Source organism: Colobus angolensis, unplaced genomic scaffold (assembly GCF_000951035.1).
Source record: "Colobus angolensis palliatus isolate OR3802 unplaced genomic scaffold, Cang.pa_1.0 Scaffold74, whole genome shotgun sequence".
NCBI classification, from domain to species: domain Eukaryota; kingdom Metazoa; phylum Chordata; class Mammalia; order Primates; family Cercopithecidae; genus Colobus; species Colobus angolensis.
This window is the reverse complement of record NW_012121154.1, coordinates 1,884,005-1,908,624: the sequence shown is the minus strand read 5'-3', so window position 1 is coordinate 1,908,624 and position 24,620 is coordinate 1,884,005. Positions and strand designations below refer to the sequence as shown.

Here is a 24,620-nt window from a genome sequence, read left to right as displayed (position 1 = left end):
CTATTGCTCCCAGGCAACAAATCTGTACGGCATGTCACCGTACTGAACATTAAAAGCAATTGTTACACAATTGGAAGTATTTACGTATTTAAACTTACCTAAACATAGAAGAGATACAACAAAAATAAAATACTATAATCTTATGGGAACACCATCCTATATATAGTCTGTCAGTTGACAGAAATGTTGTTATGCAGCACGTGACTGTAATATATAGCAATATAATCCAGTTGTATAATATATAGTGCTCTCTAGTAAAAATATAATATAAGGCATGTAATTTTTTCTTTCTTTCTTTTTTTTTTTTTTTTTGAGATGGAGTCTTGCTCTATCACCCAGGCTGAAGTGCAGTGGCATGATTTTGGCTCACTGCAATTTCTGCCTCCCAGGTTCAAGCGATTCTCTTGCCTCAGCCTCCCGAGTAGCTGGGACCACAGGCATGCACCACCACACCTGGCTAATTTTTGTATTTTTAGTAGAGACAGTGTTTCGCCACATTGACCAGGCTGGTCTCAAATGCCTAACCTCAAGTGATCCACCCACCTAGGCCTCCCAAAGCGCTGGGATTATAGGCATGAGCCATCGAGCCTGACCTGAGACACAGTATTTTAAATTTTCTTGTAGTTATATATGAAAGGATAAAGTAGCAGATAAAACCAATTCTTATATATTTAATCCAATATATAACCATGTTAACATGTATACAACATAAAATTATTAATCAAAAAACCATTATCATGCTAAGTCTTCAGATTCAGGTGTGCATTTTACACTTTCAGTATTTCTCTAAGTGGATTCTGAATTTTTATTAGCAATAAAAATTGGTTTGCATTCTGATTTCATAAAATTTACAACTAAAAAATAAGATTGAATTTACTCAAGTTGTTTCAAGCAAATATAAAAGTTTTCTGATAACTGAATCGAGTATCATTTATTAAGTTTAATTAATTAAATTAAATAACATAAAAGTTGAATTTAAAGCTAGCTTTGAAACTAAAGCAAGATGTAAATACCCGCAAACTTCATCCTCTTCCCCAGAGGTAGAAAATATATTTTACATGAGATAGAGGGGAAAGATTCTCAGAATAAAGATATATTTTTTGCCTTATGCTTCATGTAATAGAAAAATGAACACAATTCACACAACCATCAGGATTTCTGTAAGGACCTTTATCAAGGTTTCTAAGAATTTATACTCATATATACATTTTTTTTCCTTTGGGAACTGGCTTGCAATATCCAACATTTAAGTCAGCCTAGACCCCAAAATTAAAGCTGCATTTGTTCTTATTTTTTCTGTTCCCCCTGCCTCTAGTATGATATGTGTGAATAGTGTAAAGCAAATAATAATATGTCATAGAATTGGATTAGGATTTATTATAGATTCCTACTTTAATCCCAGCCCAATGATTAACATTTCAAAGATAGGAGAAATTGGCATTATAAATTAAGCTGGCTTTGGTGTCCACTGTATTTAACTAAGGAGAACAAATAAGTTTTAGAGAGAAATCCTGGAGCAGCTGGATGATATACACAATTCTAGTTTGGATTTTATTTGTGTTTAGTTTGGTTTAATTTTATTTGTTTATAAAGCATGGAGGAAAAATAAAATACTTGAAACCTCATTAGGAATGTTTCAAGGGCTCTGAATTATGAATAGACATGAGAGCATCACAAAAATCGAATTCCAAATTTTTAAACTCTTTCTGGAATGATGCCATTCAAGTATGGGAATTATGTTGACAGTGTTTTTTTTAACCCTTATTTGATCCCAGTCTGGCATAACACATGTTGCAAAAGATGTGGTAAATTTATTATGTAAAACCAAAGAAAAAAATGCGTGAATGAAAAAGTGAAGTCAAATATAACGTGTAAGGTGACACGGATGTGATGGTCTGAACAATATATCAAAAAGTTTTTTTTTTTAATGTTTTATTGGTTTGGGGGGATAGACAAAAGTACTATACTTAAATAATGACATAAGAAGCAGAATTGGACATATTTTTATGCTATCATTGTTAGTTACTTTTAGTTATTTGGTATTTAATTACTATATAATAAATGGAGAAATGCCATTCTAAAAGCTACCTTGCTGGAATCTTGGAATACTAAATCTAGAACTCATACATAAGAGCTCCCATTAAAGGAACAGGAAATTCTCAGGAATCACATCTTGTCACCAAGCAAGATGATACAGTATATTTAATGATACAAAAAGTCAAAAAAAAATCTGGTGGAAAAAAGGATCTTTATTGGAGGGAAATTATAAGGCATTTGCAAAAAGAAGTGATTTCTTATTCTCAAATACAAAACTCTGAGATTAAAAATACACTGTCATCCCACAAGATTCTTGGGAGATTGGTTCCAAGATCCTTCTTGGATACTAAAATCTGCTGATGTTCAAGTCTCCTATATATGATGTTGTATTTGCATATAACCTACTCACCTCTTTCCCTATACATTTTTTCTTCTATAAACTTTAAATCATATCTAGATTACTTATAAAAGCTAATACAATGCCTACACATAATTTCATTCCCATGGATTTGGCATAGAACTTAGTCGGCAGCAAATTTAAGTTTTGCTTTGTGAAACTTCAGATAATTTTTTTCCCAGATATTTTTGATCTGTAGTTGGTTGAATCCACAGGTGTGGAGCTCACAGATACAGAGAGCTAATTGTACATATAAAGAAAAACCAATTGGTATAAATAGATAATTCAATCTTTCTTATTCAACCAACTTTATATTTGTATGACATCTTACAGTTCTTTAATGAGATATATACACATATGTATATATATATATGTATTTTTACACATACATACAATCACATTTCACACATACTATTAAAAATCCTTAGCCAGGAGTGGTGTCTCATGAGTGTAATCTCACCACTTTGGGAGGCTGAGGTGGGCAGATCACTTGAAGTCAGGAGTGCGAGACCAGCCTGGCCAACATGGTGAAACCCTGTCTCTACTAAAAATACAAAAATTAGCTGGGTGTGGTGGCGGGGACTGTAACCCCAGCTACTCGGGAGGCTGAGGAAGGGGAATCACTTGAAACTGGGAGGCAGAGGTTGCAGTGAGCTGAGATTGGGTCACTGCACTCCAGCCTGGGTGACAGAGTGAGATTCCATCTTAAAAAAAAAAAAAACAAAAACTTTTACTTAACAATTCTGCATTTAAGATATGCAATTGTATTGGTAAAAAGAAATGTCATATTTTCAAAAGAAAATAAAAACTAGCCTAATAGCAGGTATCACAGATAAAAGAAATGGAGAAAAAATAAGATACAAGCACCAGTCTTCTGTTTACAAATATATCTTTCTGGAAAATTGTACAGTAAAATCTCCAGATATGTTTGGATGATGACAAAGCAGAAGACCCCAGTGAATGGAAGCAGGCTACAAAAGAATGCTGCAGATTTGTGGGGATACTCAGAGGAGTAGCAAATTTAATGTGAACAATTCAAGGGAGTTCAGGAATAGAAAGTCTAAAAGAAAGAATGTTGGTACAGCAATTAGGAGGAAGTAAGTGAACCAGAAAAACATAGTTCATTCCTCCAGAGAATGGGCTCATCTTTCCGTACACTACATTGTCAACATTAGATGGTTACAGTTCCAGTCACGGAAGTGGAATTTTCTGTCCATCTTTCTAATGATCCCTGTTTCTAACTATCTGTAAATATATCTATCTATAGACGTGCTGTTAGCAACCTGGCTAGAAAGTAATTTAACACCAATAATGAAAAATACGATGCCTCGATCAATTTAGAAGCAAAATCTTGTGTCTATAAGTATTTTTTTCTGATATTTAGATAACAGAATTTCATGAAAGTATTAATCAATTTTTTCAAGTACCTTATTATTTAAATATTATTTATCCTAATACTTTAGTATCACTGACATTGTTTCACTTACCTATATATCTGCTAATTTATTGTTTGCTGATCTTGTAGTTATATATGAAATAACCAGACTCAGTTCTGGATATATAACATAGGAGAAGTACCCTTCCTATTATTTCCTAGCAGCATAATTCATTTGCTCAACTTCCTGCCTCATCTCCCTACCAATTTTCAGGAGTCTTTCAACTGGGAGAGTACACCCTGTCCCTAACATACCAGCCCACTCACCACTAGCTTTGGGTTTCATTCTCTCAAACACCCACTGCCTAGTAGGTGTAAACAATTTCAACCAATGAACAAAAGTTAATCAAATTATCTCTGCTATGGTCAGAGATCACGATGACAATCTATTTAAAGGTATGGAAACTTGATCAGCAACATAGGTTCTAGGAAATGAAGATTAAAAATAAACATGAAGATTAAAAATTTGAATTTAAAATCACAAGAGTGTCAGAAACAGCTGCTAAGTATCACTATTAATGATGATCATTACCCTGAGATCTGTAAAAATTCTCTGTCATCATATCTTGTTTCCCTTTTCACTTACAAAACAATTTATATTTTTTACTATTCATCTTAATATGACTTGTTTTAGTTTTCTGTTCTGAGCTTTCAGTGTGGACACTGATGGCACTCACAGTTTACTGAGCAGGAAATGGTTAACATCTCGTTCAAGGACTCTCATATTTGAGTTTTCCTAATAACCCAGATAAGATTTCCACTAAGGTCCTTAGCTGAGGGAAAATACACATTTCTATAAGATACTTGTTTTTAAAAGGAAACAGTGTTTATATAGTTAACTGGGTTACTGAAACACGAAAATGAGATAAAATAAAAAATTAGTTCAAATCTCCTTCCTCAGAGCACCCTCGGGTTTATTTGCAGTTAGGGTAGACTCATGAGAAGACAGAGTTCTCCTCTCAGTACAATACATCTCACAGGAACTGTTAAAACAAGTAGCTCTTCTGAATATACTTAGAAACTTTGAAAAAAATTAGTTAAATCAGTCTCAGTAATATCAGATGATGTCTCTAATTATATACGTGCAGTGTGTATGTGTGGGTGCATGTATGTGTGTGTGTGCAGATTTTTTTTTTTGTTGTGGCTAACAGTGCTACATTAAACATTTACATTGCTTAGTATTTGAGAAACTTTCAGGTGATATTAAACTTTTAAATAGGCTAAGCTTTTAACTGAGTTAAATTATTTTAGAACTTTAGAAACTTTTTTAAAAATATTCTATTTTTCTAACATTTACAATAAAATGAATTAACAAGAAACACAAAATAAAACCATTTGCATAATAAAAGGGATTAAAAGTAAACACAAAATAACACCAAATCTTAAAATGCTATGTCAAAATTTAAAATGTCTTAATAAACACTGATAATATTATTTTCTTAAAAATACAGAAGTAACACTTGGTTGGGCGTGGTGGGTCATGCCTGTAATCTCAGCACTTTGGGAGGCCAAGGCAGGTAGATCATCTGAGGTCAGGAGTTCAAGACCAGCCTGGACAACATGTCGAAACCCCGCTTCTCCAAATAAATAAATAAATAAATAAAAATACAAAAAGTTAGCCAGGTATGGTGTCACGTGCCTGTAATCCCAGCTACTTGAGAGGTTGAGGCAGGATTGCTTTAACCCAGGAGGTAGAGGTTGCAGTGAGCCAAGATCGTGTCACTGCAATCCAGCCTGGGTGACAGAGCAAGACTCTGTCTCAAAAAACAAACAAAGAAAACAAACAAAAAACAAAAGTAACACTTGCCTTAAGCAATGATAGTGGTCCTATTTACCATCACTGTCTAACATCAAATTTTCAGTCACGGACTCTGTGATCCTGTAAATCCTAGGAAATATTTACCGTACTGGACAGAGAAAAATCAGAAAACAATGAGATTAAAGATGATACTGAGCTTTTATAGTCGCCATACAGTGCTTCCATTCACTTCTACCATGTCAGAGGCTTTTGGACTTCTCAATTAAGATTTAGGGGCTACGATTAACATTAGCATCTAATCATCTAACACTGTGATTCCAAAACTATGTGCAAGGCACTCTGGAGTAATACAGTGAACTCACCAGGAATGCTGTAAGATTTTAAAATTTCAAGATAAACACAACAATACTCACTATTTATCAGACAGTGTATTAACTACTAGTCAAGCTGTTTCTTAATTTCAGCATTCCAGGGGGTTACATTCGAGGGGTCATAGGTATGTGAAGTTGGGTTCTCAGTAAAGCAAGTATCCTCAAAAGTCCTTGTGGAACAGGTACTAAGGATCGCAATGTCCAATCCGATTCCAAGGTTTGAGAAGCTGCACAGTGCCCAACACATATGCACTCCCCATTAGTAAGTAATTCACATGTAATTTAAGGATATTTAAATTTAAAACATGTAAAACATTTTTTTGTTTTAATTTATGTTGTCAGGACATAAATACTTATTAAGTTGTTTGGCCTTAACTATAAAAATCAGAATTCTTAGTATTTGTTGGCCTAGAGGTGTGATGAAAAAAAATTTGAGCTGTTATGGTACTAAGAACTGAAAATCTTGAAAAGATATTTCTGTTCTAAATACTTTTCTAGAAAAAAAAAATATATATATATGTGTGTGTGTGTGTGTGTGTGTGTGTGTGTATATATCTCTGTAAGTCGAATCACTTCCCAAATCAAACCTGAAACCTGAAGGAGAATTTGGGTATGCAATGTACTAATCAATTTATTGCTTACATCTTAACGTTCATTTTATCTCCTTTACTCTTCAGTATCTTCCAGCTTTTGCTACATTTATACCAGAAGATTACAATCATTGCAGCTTTTCTATGTTTTGGTTCTCTGAGTTTAGGTATAGGGTAATGAAGTAGGTAAGACCTGGCATAACAATGTCCCTATTGTGGTGCCACGATTAAGCCTCACTGGAAAGAATCCAAAGATGACTTTCTTTAGGTTGACTTCCCTCTGTGGTGAATGGTGAATGGTGTTATTTTGTGTTTCTTGTTAATTCCTTTTATTGTAAATGTTAGACAAACAAAATAATATTTTAAAACAATGTTTCTAAAGTTCTAAAACAATTTAACTCAGTTAAAAGCTTAACCCATTTAAAGCTTAATATCACCTGAAAGTTTCTCAAATACTAAGCAATATAAATGTTTAAATAGTACTGTTACCTATAATAAAAATATCTACACACACACACACACAAACACACACACGGCACATACATAATTAGAGACGTTATCTGATATTACTGAGACTGAAAGTCTAGTAAAACTATGTAAAAAAAAAATTGCTGCAAAAACCCTACGTAAAACTGAATAGAGAAAGTGTTGTCAACTCAAGAAAATGGTTCATTTTCTCATTCCTTAATTTGGGCTTGTATAGTCTGTCCTCATTTCTTCTTTCATTCGTCATTTTGGAAATCTTCAAAATAAACCATCTAAACATCTCCAAGTTTATACATGTATAGAAGATTTCTGGAAATTTTTCCTAACCTCAAATTGAGACAAAGCAAACAAAAACAGTGTCATACTCTTAACAAACAGTAACACATTATTTTCAAAATCAGTTCCAGAAAGAATATAGTTCTTAACTTGAACTAGGGATTAGACAATATATATTTCTATATTGGTTAAAATAGAACATCGTAGTTGATGTGTGAATGCATCTGTGTGTGTGTGTATGTGTGTGTGTGTGTCTCTGATCAATGTATGCAATTTTCAGTATATTATAGTGTATTTAATACTATTTCTTTTATATTCTCAAAGCATCTTGTACTGGCACAGCTTTTTGTGATAATATTTTCTGTTTAGTTCATCACATTGACCTGAAGGTTCTAGAAAAACTTAAACTATTATATTAGAAGAAAATTTTAAATTCCTATTTAAAAATTCCAAAGTTTAGACTGTCCGAAAAAAAAAAAAAAGGATTTTTTGACCTTACTATGATAAAAATAATGAAAAAGTCCACAAAACTTTTTTGCAAAGAATATCTCTTACAATTGTATTATATACCTTGAGATGCTTTCTTTATTTTCTAATTATATAATAGTTAATTATCTTATGGCTTCTATGGCTGAATATATGAAACAAAATTGTTTAAATTTCATAATCATTGATTTCATAACCACTTTATGATTTTTTTCTCCCTTTGATTTATTAAACATTTATCTCTTCCTTGTTTTGTTTTTATGTTTTATTTTATACCTGTACTTACTTGTAGGACAATATTTGTTTGTTCAGAGTGAGGGTTCTTTAATCTTTGGTTTCGATTATTTCAAGTACCTGTTAAACAAATTTTACTGTAATGTATAAATAAGTAATGACTGAATTACCTATTACTGATTGTTAGAATAAGTCAAAGATGCACGTAAAAGAATCATTATCAGTCATAAGCAAATAAAAGAGGAATCAATATTTACAATTACATTTGATCTCTGATCACCAAATTAAATTATATGGTAGTCAAAAGACATCATTTTTCTTGCGTGAAAATTAATAGTTTAGGACAACACTATGTCTAATTTGTGGAAGAAGACAAGTTAGCTAGGATGAAAGTGATCTCAGGCTAAGTGCCTAAAATGTTAATCACAATCTTATAGTAAAAGGAAAATGAGAGCTATGAATTATACCTATCAAACAATGAAACAGCACAACAATAACAGAATAAGATGATGATTTTTGGTATAGTAATAACTCAACAGAGCATTGCCAAGATTACATACAAGCAAAATGTCTAATCTCATCGAAATAATTTCTATTCAAAGAATTTATTTTATAAAACAAATACACACACGTATTAGGATTAGAAACTGATAAATTACTTGGTGCTTACATGGTATATTTTGTTATTCTATACAACAAATAAAATAGTAGAAGGGGCTACCATAATTGTTCATCTTTAGCTCTGGACTGAAGCAAAAGTAGTCACTGATGCAAGTCACAGTCAAGTCTAGCAGCCTAAGGAACTGGGACACTGTGACATGTTCAAATCAAGAAATCACAAGAAAGCTATGTCTGCTAATTCTTAGAGAGGTAAATTACTATTTGCAGGTGATTACTAATGTAATGGCAACATTATAATGTATAGTCATCCCTTGATACACACCAAAGATTGGTTCCAGGATCTCTGCCATTCCCATATGCCCACGTGTGCAACATTCTCCCACAGTCCTCCCTGCAGAACCCTGCTATATAAGAATACTGCCTTCAGTATAAGCAGGTTTTGCATCCTGAGAATACTGTATCTGTTTGAAAAAAAAAAATTCTAATATAAGTGAACCCACCCAGTTTAAACTCATGCTGTTAAAGGGTCAACTGTATATAACTAACAGGACTCAAAGCATTACAATTACTTTACACTATATTTGTTTTGAGAGTCATTGATACAGCAGAGACCGAATCATTATTTGCATTCCAAGGTCTTGGAGTGATCATGTCTAGAAATAACATCGTATGTAGTGTGGACATAGATTATCCAAAGTTTGCCTTAAAAAACCATCATGTAGAGTGCTTCCTCTCCAATCACATCAGCCCAAGGACAGTGTATTAGAATTATTCAGAGAAACAGAACAAATAGGAGAATACATGCATCTATCTATTGAGGTTTATTTAAGAGATTGACTCACATAATTACTGAGGCTGATGACTCCCAAGATCTGCAGTTGGCAAGGTGAAGATTCAGGAGAACCAACAGTGTATGCTCAAAAGCCTGGGAACCAAGACAGCAGATGTTATAGTTCTAGTCCAAGTGTGAAGGCCTGAAAAACAGGAGAGATAATACTACAGTTCCAGTCCAAACACCTTCAGGTTCCAGGATCAATAAGGGCAGACATTTCAGTTCAAGTCCAAAGGCAGAAAAATAAATATCCCAGCTCAAGGTAGTCAGGCAAGAGGAAATTCCCTCCCACTTGTGGGAATGTCAAGCTTTTTGTTCTATTAGGTCTTCAACTGATTGGGTGAGACCCACAACAGGAGACACAACAATCTGCTTTACTCAGTCTACCAATTCATATGTTGATCTTATCCAAAAATGCCCTCTCAGACAAATCCAGACTATTTGCCCAAATGTCTGGGCACCCCATGGCCCAGTCAAGTGGACACATAAAATCAACTGTCACAGAAACCCATAGCTGCTCCTTACTGCTAAGAGTGCCTTACTGCTCACTTTTGCTTGCCTAACCTCCAAGTCATCATGTTTCCTGTGCCTGCTAAACCAAGGGATGTTCAGACACTACAGAGAATTCCCAAGTTCCAAACTCTCACCATGCCCAGTTTTCTCAGGGCTGGCTACAATATACATTCATCATGCTCAGTTATTAATAACTCTTAGTGGTTGATAACATGTACCTTTCAATAGAAACCTTATTTTATTTTTTAGAAAGATGGAACAAACATGGACATTCCCATTGAAGGGAGCCTCAAGGAAATGGGCAGGGAAGCATACTCTTGGTATCCCATCAAACCTCATACAAACCCTACCATGTGGGGGGGTCTGTTGTCACCTTCTCTGTACCAATGCTGACCAGACATTTACTTATTAACACCTTGGAAATGAACATGTATGAAATGCACTTGCACAGTTTGTGACTTTTATTGCAAATGAAGTAATGGTCAGAATGGCAGTGATTTGAAATACAGTAGAACAGATTGTTTCCTTGTTTATAGGAAACTAGAAGTGCAGTATAAAGTGCACTTTGTAAATGTGCCAGAGAGAACCATAAAACTGAATAAGTGCATTGACTAAAATACAACACAAGGTGATAAGTTTAGGTTGGCCCTAAATAATAGACAACCATAAAAGATAATTAGGTTTGAACACATAATCTAAAGAGAAAAGAGTAAAACCTTTTTACAAAAATATGCAAAAATCTGAAAAGAATTTAGCTAAGCTCAGATGTCATTATTTTTAAAGGTATTTATTTAAAGATAAAGCACAACTTGTCTTTCTACATATAAAGAATTGTGTCATGTTACTGTCATCTCCACAGTTTTTCAAATTGATTGCTTTAAAAATAATGTAATGATCTTGCATTGCCAAGATTTTTCAAACATTTTATTATAAAAATTTTCACACATACAGAAAATTTGAAGTATACAGAAAGCATCTGTACACCAACACCTAGATTCTGCAATCACCCTTTTTTTTGACATTTGCTTTATTATCACATTATACATTCCTGCCAATCCATCTGACTTAAAATGTATGTTACCCCTAACGTATATGTTGGACACTAGTTACTTATCCATTAGAATTTAGTGCTTATGAGGCTATCATCTTACTTTTAATCTCCCTGAGGGTCCATTAGTTATTTTGTTTTCCATAGGTACATATTAAACCCCTAATAACATTTAGTCACACTGAAACTTAATGTACTTCCAACAGGGGTGTAACATGCCAAAGACACAAATCTTAAATAATAGACAAATCAGGGAACAGGTCCAACTGATGGTGTTAATTAAAGACATTTTGCAAATGATTCACTTACACATTTAGATACTATAAAACAAACCTATTATTTAAAAAATATACAATAAACAATAATTTATTTACCTTTTAGAGATGTCATACTTACCTATATTCATGTTTTATTTTAGTTATATATTTATTTCTAATGGGGGTTAGCTCTTCAACAGAGTACAAATTATAAAATGTCTAATATTACCAGAGATAATGTTTGCATTTATCATAGAGCAGTAAGTAATGAGCCCTTGACATCTCATAAAATTGTGGTACCTCAGTCAATGACAATTAAATGCTGAGCTCTTGCAAATATGAATGAACAATATGACTTATGTTACACTTATACAATTCCTTTTATTTTAGCTGATGTGCTTCTAAGTCCAAATGTGCACTGGCTTATCCAGTTATTTTTATTTTTCTTCTGATAATTGTTAGTTTTATCACCTATTTGTTGTGTGTGTGTGTGTGTGTGTGTGTGTATGCTTAGAAATGTAGACAAAATAATATTTTAATTCATCTTGCATTATGCTGTAATATAAGTGACTTTTTTTAGATGAAGTCTTGCTCTGTCGCCCAGGCTAGGGTGCAGTGGCAAGATCTCGGCTCACTGCAACCTCCACCTTCAGGGTTCAAGCAATTCTCCAGCCTCAGCCTTCTGAGTAGCTAGGACTACAGGCACGCACCACTACACCTGGCTAATTTTTGTATTTTTAGTAGAGACAGGGTTTCACTACGTTGACTAGGATGGTCTCTATCTCCTGACCTCTTGATCCACCGCCTCAGCCTCCCAAAATGCTGGTATTACAGGCGTGAGCCACCGCACCCGGCCATAAGTGATTCTTAAGATAATAAAGCAATCTCCAACTTCAATGTATTGCATAGAATTCTAGAGTTTGATTCTTCCAACTTAAAGGAATAATTGAATGTTCCAGAGTATAAAGTTATAAAAATCACATTTCAGAAAAATAATATCTCTTTAAGACCTATGGTCTTAACTACATTTTAGTTTGGTATTGAAAAATTTTAAGAATTTTACTAATTTATGAGCAAATTTCAACACCTTTTGAGTTGCTTACATTTTCCACCCAAGTCATCACCTATAAGCCATTTATATTCATGAAATATAGAGGACACACAAAGAAAGAGAGCTGGCACAGATTACAAAGTAATCTTTTTAACAGGCTCTTTATGAAGTAAATCAACCGGTTTACCAAAAACACCACAAAATACCATGAGCATAACAGACAGTAAGAAGAAAATAGTTATATCAGCAAATATCTTAGCCTACAGACACTTTATGGAAATCACCACAAGAAAAATAACACAAAAAGTAATGGTTCTAAACATGCTTTGTTTGGAATAATGATGCCATTAACACTTGGCACTATAGTGCCCAAATGGAAGTGTGTTTGCATAATGGTTTACTTTACTCTTTATAAAGATAAACACAGACGGTCACTCCAGAGGCTGACATGCTTCGGGAATAAATGGCACTTTGAAATACAGAATGTCTCACTGTTTCTGGCACAAACCTACCTTTTTAGTCTGATTTAAAAAATAGACCTAGGGTTTTATTCTATTTCTTATTTTTATAATAACAAAATTTCATCCTTATTTGCTTAGATGGATAAAGAAAGTCGATATTAAAAATGTGGCAGTTAATAAATAAATTATGTTAACAATACAAATATGGTAACAGTTTTGATATCAATGTTAAAATATCAGCATAGTGTAATAAAAATAACTTGTATGAAAGATTCTGGTTGTATTCAAAATATTAACCAAAATATTTTTGTTTCTCCAAGTGAGACTAAATTCTTGAAAAGATGCTTTTATAAGTTGACAATTTGGTATGCTTAAACAGCTCCCCATTGTACATTTTATGTGCCTTTTCTTCAAAATTTGACCCTTGCCTACACTTTATGTATACTGTCTAAAATGTGCTCACTAAAATATTCTGATGTCTGAGTTTTTTGCACCATGTCACAATATGATCTTATATTTCTCTTGTTACTTGTATTTTACAAGGCTTGTAAGTAAATAAATTGCATTAATTTATGCTGTACATACATCAACATTGTTTGGGGAGAGCAAAGCAAAACAAAACAAGCCAACAAAGGCTCTGCTGGGCGGAGATGTAGCTCCTGTCAACAACGCCCAACAGTCCTCACGTTTTCACTTCAGTCCCCCAAAGCACACTGATTTGTATCATCAGAATTTTTTCTGTTCCACTAAGATCAGAAACTCAATTTCTGGCCCTTACCACAAATTCCTCATAGTGACTTATTTCTCCCCTTCTCACCGACTGTGTCTATAGTGTCTACCTGCTTTGTTACCCACATTGCTCTCTTTACCATCACCTCAGCTACTGGCGGGACCCAACATCTGTAGTTCCTTAACCCCCTTCGTCTGTTTTTTTCTCCTACTTATCTTAGACCCTGATATTCTCTTATTTTGACAATGACTGGCTGCACTTTCAGCTAAAATTTTGTAACAAGTATAAACACATAAATCAAATGGCAGTGAGGGTAGAGGAGGGTGTTAAATTGCAGTTTCCAGGCCATCATCTTCAAATATTTCATTGCAGAAAGTCAAAGAGGGGTGATAAGGAATCTGGATTAATCATGAAAACACTCCAGGTGGTAGGACAGAATCTACCCCTTTTTAACAGTCATTGACTTTAAAGTCAGTTCCCAAATCTAAAGTGCCAGACTCGGATTTTCCTCTAACTCTAGCCCTCATCTATCTTTTTTACCTAATTCATGAACCATTACATTATTTTCTATCTTCTGTCACTTCCGTCCTCTGGTCATATACAAACCACACGTGTACTATGAAGGTGTTTTGATACAATTGATTTGGTGGGCAATGGGGAGCCATGTGTTGTTTTGTAAACCAGAAAGACAAACTTTTCAAGTGGTCAAGGTTCTTCTCAATATTATCCGAAAATTTATTATGGCTTTATCTCTAACTAGGCTTCTAATTTGTGAGTAAAATGATGCCTTATTCTCACTTAATCATCATATTGCTGAACTCCACTTCAATTATGGGTGAGAACACAGTGACAATGTAAATGATTTGATGTAGCTGCAGAGCTATTCACTTTGACAGCAGGCCATCTAATACCAGTGCACATTCTTTCCTTCACACTGTCCTGCAGATGGTAGGATTTCAGTAACCATTATACAACTGGAGGAAGGAAGCAAGAAAGATAGGAAAGAAGGAAGTGAACGAAGAGAGAATGACCAACTAGTGTTCAAGAAACACAAGCCATAAGTTCTACAGTAACTGCTCCAGAGATATCATATCTATCACATCTCTCCATAAACTATATCACTTGTGGATAAAAACTGAAATGTTATTTTATTGAACTGAAAATAGTAATATTGAAAATAATATATATCTCAATTCAACTTTGATAAAATTGAATTTTCAAGCCTAACAGGATAATGTCAAGCTACGTATTGATCTGATTAAAAAAAAAACAAAAAGGTAAGGCATTATATAAAATAAGGAAATATGTATATTTTTTTACCATTGAAGTGCGAACAAAATTGATATGGTTAAGAGATGAATGAACATGCAGTCAGAGTGACAGAGATTACTATCAACACCAGCATGAAAGTATAGCACTGGGAAGATAATGGATCTGATCAAGATACAGAAAAAAAATAAAGAGGTCAATAAACACATGAATAAGGTCTGAGTCAGGCAGAATGAGTAAAAATAAAAACTATAAAGAACAAGAGAGACAGAGTCATAGTGAAAGAGAGAGAGAAATTGAAACCGAGATTTCCACGATGGAAAAAGAATTAGCCAGAAGGCAGCTGTAGGCAAATGGGGGCGACGCAGTGTGCCTGACTCTCTGCCTGTAGAAACACGCATCATCATTCTAATGAGAACCTTGGGGAACAAGAAAGCATCATAGCAGCACAAGAGATAATGGGACACTCCTAAACAGGACTGGTGGGACTGCACCTGGTGTTCAGACCCAGGCATCTCGTTATCTAAAAGGTTCAGGGAAGCTGGAAGGAGTTCAGAGACATGATGGAAAAATGATTAAGATACAAAGAAAGATGATTTCTGATGGAAGATTAAAGCACTAAAGAAGCTCAACTTGGATGAGCAACAAGTTGACGGGCAAAGTGTCTCTCTACAAACCAGCAAAATATATCAAAATTCTGGAGGAAAAAAGTATTATTAAATTTGGTACTAGGAGAAGAGGTTTATGAAGAATAATGGCAAAGAAGGAGAAAAGAAATCAACCCTAAAATTAGGAAGTGAAGTATAAAAATGCAAGCAATGACTACTTGCATGTATGGAGGAGGGGAATGGATAACATCAGTTGAACAATGTAAGTAAAATACAGGCAACTTGACCATACAGAGGGTGACTATGATTCTGGAAGACAAAACAGTCAACATAAAATAAGGAAATATCGGAATTATATTAATAATGCAAACTCAATTTTCAAAAGGACTAAAAATTTTAGCTTTATCTTCCGTGTTTTCTTGTTACACTAGCCTTCACCTGAAATAGTAAATTAATTCGGTAATTTCCAGAAGGGAACTAAATAAAATCGAATAACTGGTCATTTTAACGTGGCTTACAGTGATTCTTTGTGTTGATTTGCAAGTTAATATTTTAAAAAATTAAAATGTATATAAATCACTCATATAATTAGCAATGGGGAAATATAAAATATATAAATAACATATAGATAGATATGGAAATAAATCATAAACATTTTATAATGTTTTAATCATAAAATTATTCCTCCCTCCCCTGCTGTAACTTTGCGGGGTATGAAAAACCCAGGTACCCATGGCCTCTGGAGGGGCAAAGAAGACAGGGCTGGAACTGAGGATGGTTGCAGGTTGAGTAGGCAGGGAAAGTTGCAAGAAGCAGGAAGAGAGGAAAACAACTATCATTCATGTAGGAGTGAGGTGACTCTTCACAGAAGGAAGCAAACAATTCTCAGGTGGGACTTATTTATCCATAATAACACATGCTGTTGCATGTACATAGAGGTCAATCTGTATTTTTTTCTATGAATCATTCTGCAATACCCATCATAGGAAGAAACTGAACTACCCACACAGGTATTATTTTTGGATTATGATATTTGAGTTAGCAAAACAGGTATGTCATCCACCATCTCACAACTTAAATATCCACAGAGTTGCATACAAATATGTTTTTATTAAAACTCAAAGTGAAGATTTCTGCATTTTAAGAAACATCTGATGCACAATAGAAAACTCTGAAGAAATGAAATTCTCACTCCAGTCAGACTGTCCATTTGTTTGCATTTTATGCATTTGCTTGTCTGACAAACACTCATCTCTGTGCTTTGAGAGTCAATGTAATAATAAACTGTACCTGTTTTGTAGCTGTTCCCAATTTGTAAAACATGTGTTTTTTGTTTTTTTTTAATCTCATTTTAATTTCAGCTTTGGAGTTAGATATTGCTCATCCTCTGTTTCACAAGTAACAAAGAAAGAATCAGAGGGGTTTCTGAGCAGCCTAAATCAAGTAGAAAGAAGGGCTAACAACAACAAAGACCTCATCCTCCAACTGCCCAGCAAGTGATCCTTCCACTGCATTGTATGTCCTGAGCAATTCATGTACAAAGTCACAGCATCAATAAACACAGAGTTAACAAAACAGTGATTACTGCATAAAACCATACCCTTATCATGAGTTTGTTGGGAAACATAAAAAGTGCAATTATTATGAAAGAAAAATGAAAGAAGCAGGTGAAGTAGATCAGGTAAAAATTAATAACAAAAGTTATTAGCTTAAGTTTCCAGAATGTGTAGCCATTTGTTTTCATAGAATGACCTTTGTTTTCTAAGAAAAAGGCATGTCATAGTTGATTAAAATGCAACTCATGCTACAGTGAAAAAAGCCAGAAATTTCAGGTAGGTTTAAGCATTCAGAACAAAAGGACACTCTAAAGATGCAGTGGAGTGGAGCAGTAAATGGAAGGAGGAACAATATGGGAAAGGTGTACTGTGAGGGTGAGGAAAACCTGAGGAAGAATTTGGAAAAAGAGCGGAAGCTCTGACAAGTTTCCAGAAACTGAAAACAAGCATATACACAGAAAGAAACTTGGCAACGTCTTTCCAAATGCACCAAGGAGCAATCTGCAGAACAGAAGGTTCCAGTAGCTGAGAGGAAATACACTTAGCAGAGGCAAACATCATCTTGGAACTGACTGAAAGGAAAATAACATTTAAAATGTTCAGACTCCTTGGAAGACAGAAGTAAAGGAACTGAGTCAGCAATTGAATGTCATCAGGCAGAGGTTTAGAGGCCGAGGACATCCAAGGAGTTGAGCTAACGAGAAGGAAAGACAAGGATGTGAAGTAAGAATATAAAAGAAGTATACATAAATCCAAAATATACAGTAAGACTAGAAAGTAAAACAGAATACAAAGAAAAGGGAAAAAAAAGGCACTTGGAAAGTGTCCTCTCCATGGAAGTGAAGAAAAAAGAAAAAAAATAAAAAGGCAAGTGGAAAGTGGCCTCTCCATAAAAGTGAGCTAATGCTTGTGCAGCAGTGAAGAGCTTAAACTCTAAAATCCAACTGCCTGGGTCCACATTCTGTCTTCACAGCTCAGTAAGAGGAAATTGGGGGGAGTTATTTAATTGCTCTATGCCTCAGTTTCTTCACTTGAAAAAGGAGAAGATATCACCCATCACACAATAAATCAAGAGAATTCAGTAAGAAAATTGTTATAAAGCAAAGAATACAGTGCTTGTCATCAGAGCGAACAGTAAACTATAATCTTAATTTCCAAAGTCTTGAAAGATTTATAATACTTCAAAGATCAGAAATGGAATCTGAACAAAACAACGCTATAAAAATGATCAGCATGATGGAAAAAATAAGAAAAAAAGAATCAGTCCAACAGAAAGGATAACAGGACTGTAGGAAATAATTAGGCAATTTAAAGATGAATTTTTTAAAGTAATGAATAAAGTGAAAGATGTTACTTAAAATTTATCTGATCCAAGACAATTTACTATGAAAAATGTAAATTCATGGAAAATGGGCAAAGAAGCCCATTATTTCTGAAAGACCCAATTCAGAAATCCAGCTTCAATCATTTAAAGTGGCTCCCTTATTCTCATTCCCAGAATTGCTTTAAACCAGCCAAATGTTTCAATCCTGATTCAAGTAAATAACCAAGCATTTCATATCTGAATGCTTCTCAGAAACAGTAAGGGAAAGTAATTTTTGCCAATCTTTCAAATATAACTTGAACTGAGTAAAGTTACAGACTTCCATTCTAACAGGAAAAGTTTCAAGTTTCATAAGTTAAAAATGTTTATTTTGTGAATGGTAACATCAATAACAACAGTAATAATCACCAATCTTTTTTGAATGTTTGCTATGAAATAAACTCTACACATGTGATTTCAGACTCTTTTGGAAGACTTTTCAAAAATGCGAATTAGTTTGCAATAAAGTTGATGCTCAGAGAAGTGTAGTGAGTGCTTCAGTCGTACAGTCAGTCAGTATCAGAGCATGGATTTGAATAAAGGTCTATTTGAGCAAAAGTATGTCCTTTTCATAACGTTGCTACCTGGGAGCCTTCAGTGAATAATAACTTGAACAGAGTCACTACGTAATATCATTGTATAATGATACCACCAATCACGGATTTAAACTAGTTATTTAAACTAGTTGTTATTGTTTGTTTGAACCGAAACCTATCTCTCTATCTGTATGTATCTATACATATATTTATTTATCTAAACTCTTACGAACTTGATAACCAAATTTCTTAAAATTAAAGCAGATAGAGAGCATTTTTGAACTGCCACTCTTTAAAAGATTTTTTTTGGAAAGGAAAACTAGATTCCCTTAGTCATTCTAAGTTCTCATAGTCTGAGCATCTCTGCAAGCTGCATTTGATTTTCATGCTTAAAGATGCATGGATTTTTTCATACAACACAGCCTCTAAAGACAAGCCAATTACTTCATCTGGTGCTGAAGTGAAGAAAGTGACTTGACACAATACAGGAGGAAAACTTTCAGTGTTGTAGTTTATTGAAAGACTGAATGTCAGCCACTTTTGTGGCACACAAATTTTGTATAATACATTTTATATATTACATTAGGATTTTTCTGGATAATGCTGACAGTAGAAATTTTTAACTTTAAATATTGACTTTAGAACTTAGAACCTGTATAAAACTCAACTCCATTGTATTTGTAGCTGGTAAATAAAATATGGTCTTTTATTCCAGGAAACAATAGGCACTTAAAGAGATATAAAACATGTATACAAAGAGCTGTAATTTACGCAGAATGAAAGTGCTATACAAGAAATATAGAAGATGAATAGTAAAAAAAAATTTCTTGAGTGAGATGAATGGGAGATGTAGTAGAATCAAATAAAATTTCACAATAGAGAAACCATTTAAGCTAGAGTTTGTAAGTAGATAATGTTTCAATAGACACAAAAGATATGGCATGAGAAAAGATGTGATGTAATAGTTTCATGTGGCTAAGATAAGCACGGACTAAACTGCAAAGTTAGATTACAACCCAATCATGACAAGGGTATTGTGTTTACAATGGATTCTGCCATCACTTTCAGTAGGGAGTGAATGACACCAGAGGTGTCCAAACAGAGCAGTCACTTTATTTCAGTTTACCTTATCAGGGGAAAATCATGCTTCACCCACAATAGTTTCATCACTTGTGATGTTTCAATATCTGAGTACATATGCATACCATTTTTTAAAAAGTTTGCAATATATTTCTTTAAACCCAATTCAGGTCATTCCCTTTAAATTAAGAAGGACATCAATTATTCCTTACAATTATTCTTATATAAAATAGGAGCAAGTATGTGGTGTAAGTCTCCATTTATGGAGAAAATGTGTAGTAGAGAAAGCAATCATGCATCTCAAACACTACAAAGTATTTGCAAAGGTCAGCCTTTTACAGAAATATACAGAAAAGACACTAAAAAGATAAGCAAGAGAAAATGCAGATGGGTTCATATGCCTTAAAAGGACATATATTATTCCTAACAAAATTATATAAATATGTACCTGAGTATATAATGTGCTTCATCGAATTTTTAATAGAGGAAAGTGCCAAGAAGACGGTTAATGGCATAAGCAGGTTTAAAACCAATGAGAATCTGATTTTCTTGGAATGATATTGTTCTTCATTTACTACTATATTTCATATACCTACACACATATACACATTAAAACATGCTATATATGCACGTGATACTTAATGTCATTGTTAGCTTTGCTTAAATTATGTATTTTTCTACACGATGTTGATCTTACCAAATAAAGTCTTACTAACAATGATAAAGGTTCTTAAATGCAATATCTTCACTTGATTAGGGCTTATGATAAAATGAGAACAGAAATATGAGTTAGAAAACTAATAAAATAGTTCAGGCAGAAGAACATGAAGGTTTGAATCATGGTGTTGGCAGTGACGATGGAAAGGAGGCAAGTTTTAAGAAAACTTGCTGAAGTAATTGGAAATAAAGAGCAAAGGAAAGTGATAATAATAGTAGCTAACATTTATGAAGTATTACTAAGGACCAGACATTATTCTAAGTTATGAACACATATTAACTCAATACACACAGTAATTTATTAAATACTCTTAATACTTCATTTGCAGATGCTGAATCTAAGGCATAGAGAGATAAAGCAAGTTGCCCAAGGCTACAAGCTTGTTAGTGACAGAATCAGGATGGGAATCCAGGTGGGACTAGGTTCACAGGACCTGCTCTGTATTGCATTAGAGATGACTGATGTGTAAAGTTGAAATTACTAGCTGTATGGTGTTGATAAAAGTAAAGAAAAGAGGTTCAGTGAGTTGGTGAGGGGAAAAATAAAAATGAAAGCCCTGTTTTATTTTGAACATTTTATATTGGAAGGGCTGAAAGAACATTAACGTGGATAAGAAAACATGAGTTTGAGGTTTTGTAGGAAGGTGATAATGGATTACAGCCAAAGCAACGGATCAGAGGTATTATATAAATGATGGCATACAGTGAATGTGAAAGTAAATTACCAAATTAAACAAAATTTAACTGAAACAATGTCCTGAAATGAATACAAATGGATTGGCCTTAGAGAAATATCCCTTAGCAAAGGTGGCTGGAGAAACAGCAGATATTTCATTAGACACAGGCAAACTGAGACCCTGAAGATCATAAAAAGCCAAAACAATATTATGTTTCATCATGCAGGGAGCTACATCAACTACACTGAAATGTCAAGAGAAGAAATGTTATAATAGGCTGAAACATTTTGCTTGAAATGCCTCATCTGGAGGTCTTGGCTGGTTAAATTGAGAAGTGAGGCCAAGAGTATCTGGAAATATGCAGAACAGTCAAGGGTGGAGATGTTCTCATGGAAACATAAAGCATTTCAACGGGAATGAAGAAAAGTAATTAGAAAGCTAGAAGGATAGGTGGTTGTGTTATAAATTTTCACCTTTGAATGATATAATTTACTGTGTAGCTGATACTAATGTTGGAGGTCTATTTGTGGTAGATTAGTAAGAATGTGACTTTGCCCATAAAATTATCTTGATTTACTGTTATAAATACACAGAAATATCTTCAGGAAGCATTATAAGCATTCAAGGTTTACCGGTATAGACATACAATCAAAAGACCAATATATTTAAGAAGGAAGGGTGTATTTTCATGTCAAATCTCCAGTTTAAAAAAATACATCTAAAACTTGGGGAATTATTATTCCAGGAAGGATGGAATTTCCCTCTACAGGAAAATATCTACAACTGAACGATATAATGCAATAAATAAATACATGATTTAAAAGAAAAATAAGACTGCACATCTGCTTCCTGATAGAATTATGATGAATACATTGGGAAATGTTTCTTTTGGTTTCTATTATTAAAGGTGACCACACCAAGAAAACATGATATTATGTAAAAACATTATCTTTCTCTTTGTTCACATCCAGATAACAAATGGAAAATGGTAACACTTTAGATAAGTCTACCTCCCACAGACAAATAGCTATAAACAAAACACTAGTAGGGGTATTCTATACTGTTCCCATGCATATTTATGATGAAGACATATATTTTGGACTAAAGTGTATATAATAATTGAAAAGTTTGACGGAATTTTATACTTTTCTTATCATAGTCTAATGGCTGAAATAGATTAATCAGCCTGTGGCTCTTACTATTTTTTAAAGACAACTACAACCATGTGGAAAATGGCCCGTCTCCACCTACAGAGCCTACCCATTACTTAATATTTGGGTGGCTTGGTGGGGAGAGGATGCAGTCACACAGTAGTCCCAAGAAAGTTTCATCCTTTCTACAGGCTAGTCAGAACAAGTTTCCCAAGAAACATCTAACAGCAAATACCACTGAACTTTTTATCAATGTATGATCTAATTTTAATTCTTATTTTAAAATACCTCTGTGACTTTCAAAAACCTGTTTTCCACAAGTTAGTGTATGAGTACAAGTTCTCTTCAAAACATGCCTATCCCTGGTTTATGCTTCTTGAATGATGATGTCACAGTAAAATTAATAGATAAGAGCAACGTAAATCCAAGGGTACTCAAGCAAGACAAAGAAAGCCAAACAATGACTTCACAATTTACAGTTGTCTGGAAGAATTGTCTCGAATAACTTAAGTCAGGGTGAGCATCACAAAAGACACTTGACAACATTTATCCTGTAAAAACATTAATTATTTTACACTTATTGAGAATCTACCACGTATTTATAAGTACCATAATGATAAAATGGTCATCAAGACAGCCATAGTCCTACCCTAATAGAGTTCATGTAATAATGGAGGAAATAGAGTAGAAATAGGCAATTTCAAAGAATAAGTGTTACACTTGGAGGAGAAGCATTTGGGTCAGTGTGTGATTTCATGTTATTACTGTCATTATAAGAACTACTTTACACAAGAAATTTCTGAAAGTTGCTGTCTGCAAACACTCTCTTATGTACAATATATAGTATATGTAATCATAGATATACAGTATATACAATCACATATATACAAGATAGAATTAGCATGTTATATAATAGGCATTAATGTATACATGCATATACATCTGTATATATGGATAAATAAATATAAATTTGTATAGTGTTAATAAATGGTACACGTGTATAAATGTACTATTGTGATTTTGTTGTTGTTGTTGTTGTTGAGACAGAGTCTTACTCTGTTGCCTAGGCTGGAGTGCAGTGGCATGATCTTGGCTCACTACAACCTCCACCCCCAGGCTCAAGCGATTCTCCTGCCTCAGCATCCCAAGTAGCTGAGACTACAGGTGCACACCACCATGCCTGATGAATTTTTGTATCTTTAGTAGAGACAGGGTTTCACCATGTTGACCGGGCTAGTGTCGAACTCCTGACCTCAGATGATCTGCCACTTTGGCCTCCCAAAGTGCTGGGATTACAAGCATGAACCATGGCGCCCAGCCAAGTTTTTATAAGGAATATATTCTAGGTAGAGACCGTACCAGCTTTATAGATTGGGTGCTCATAGCAGAACAGAATTCTTCAGCATCTGATACAAAATTTAATTTGTTCATCTGGAAATGCTCATTTCAATATGACTATTATTTGTCACCTTGCTTTGATACAAGTATCAAGAATTCTGGCATTACAGGCTTCTTTCTAAATTAGTTGTCAACCTCAGTAAGAAACAAAAAGTTTACTCTTGTGGGAATGAAGAGGCTTCAGTTGTAATCTCAGCTCTGTGATAACTCAGTCATGTGCCTCTGAGCACACTATAACCAGTGTCTTAGATTGGTGCAAAAGTAATTGCGGTTTTTGCAATTTTTTAATTTTAATTTTTTTTTGTACCAACCTAAGAATTGGATTATGAATTACTCAAGCCCAGGGCTATTCTCTTCTGAACACTTAGCACTTATGTTAAACTATATATATATATATATATATAAACATATATATATATTTTCATGTTTAAAGAAATAAGGATGAGAAAGAGAAAGAAAGAAAGAGAGAGAGAGAAAGAGAAAGAAAGAAAGAGAGCAGAGAGAGAAAGAAAGAAAGAAGAAAGAAAGACAAAGAAAGAAAGAAGGAAAGAAAGAAAAAAGAAAGAGAGAGAAAGAAAGAAAGAAACAAAGAAAGAAGAAAGAAAGAAAGAAAGAAAGAAAGAAAGAAAGAAAGAAAGAAAGAAAGAAAGAAAGAAAGAAAGAAAGAAAGAAAGAAAAGAA

At 34.0% G+C, this 24,620-nt stretch overlaps 1 protein-coding gene across 1 annotated transcript in view; it reads right to left on the bottom strand.

Annotated features, from left to right (window-relative positions):
• Positions 1 to 24,620, bottom strand: part of SEMA3D (sema domain, immunoglobulin domain (Ig), short basic domain, secreted, (semaphorin) 3D) — a 201,857-nt gene that overhangs the window by 159,619 nt on the left and 17,618 nt on the right. The window contains exon 2 of the mRNA XM_011927680.1: positions 9,535 to 9,666. The gene's annotated coding sequence lies outside the window, so the exon portion shown is untranslated. The remainder of the gene's footprint in view (positions 1 to 9,534; positions 9,667 to 24,620) is intronic.